We start from the raw sequence: 1,057 nt of genomic DNA on the forward strand, positions 1-1,057 counted from the left end.
TGACGCCACGGCACTCTACTGAGGGTGATAGTGTGAGACTCTGTCTCTAAAAAAGAAAGGAAAAACTGACTAGTGTCCTCTATTGATATAAAATCCTCCAGTTAGGATAACAAAGGAATTTGTAAATGAGCAAATATTGCACTTAAGCTCAGATATTTCTTTAGGACTTGTTATTCTTTTCCGTACAAAGAATCATTGAACTGAAACAAATTTAGAAAATTGTCTGTACTGACACCTTCATATTTTATACATGGGAAACTGAGGCCCAGAAAAATCAGATAGGGTTTCTGTGTTTATAGAGTTTGCCCTTGATAGCTGAGGGGACTTCTCGTTTTTTTTTTTTTTAATAAGAGACAGAGTCTAGGGCAGTGCCTGTGGCTCAGTGAATAGGGCACTGGCCCCATATACCGAGAGTGGTGGGTTCAAACCGGTCCCTGGCCAAACTGCAACAAAAAATAGCCAGGCGTTGTGGCAGGCACCTGTAGTCCCAGCTACTTGGGAGGCAAGATAGTCGCCTAAACCCAGGAGTTGGAGGTTGCTGTGAGCTGTGTGACGCCATGGCACTCTACTAAGGACAACAAAGTGAGGCTCTTGTCTCTTAAAAAAAAAAAAAAAGGCATTTATTGGCTGTTTGACCCTGGACAAATGATTTAACCTTTCTGTACCTCAATTTTCAAATCAGAAATGGGTCTAAAATCTTTCCTCCTGAAGTTGTCAGAAAGATTAGATATGAAGTGTTAATCCCTGGATCACACTGAGAGCTACATAAGTGTTAGCTATATCACTGCTGATCTAGTTTATTGTAGGATCAAGATTAAAGATCTCCTCCCCTTTTTTTTGTCCTATTGGCTTATAAAATAAGTGTAATTTGTCTTACCAAGATGCTATTCATGAGTTGTGCTTCTATAATGTAATACCTTGGCTTATAGAAAAATGGGTTATGTTTTCTCAGAGTTGTGGGTTGAATTGTAACTGGGCCTCTTATTAACTCTAGTTGGACAAGTCACTCATCCTCAAGCCTCATTTTCTTACCTATCAAATAGGATGTTTTTTTTTT

General features: G+C 39.2%; 1 protein-coding gene across 1 annotated transcript in view; it reads left to right on the plus strand.

Annotated features, from left to right (window-relative positions):
- The window catches only part of NAA40 (N(alpha)-acetyltransferase 40, NatD catalytic subunit), an 11,422-nt gene that overhangs the window by 1,656 nt on the left and 8,709 nt on the right, over positions 1-1,057 (plus strand). The gene's annotated exons all lie outside the window — the stretch shown is intronic.

Source organism: Otolemur garnettii, unplaced genomic scaffold (assembly GCF_000181295.1).
Source record: "Otolemur garnettii isolate 467f Iridium unplaced genomic scaffold, OtoGar3 scaffold00140, whole genome shotgun sequence".
In the NCBI taxonomy this organism is placed as follows: Eukaryota; Metazoa; Chordata; class Mammalia; order Primates; family Galagidae; genus Otolemur; species Otolemur garnettii.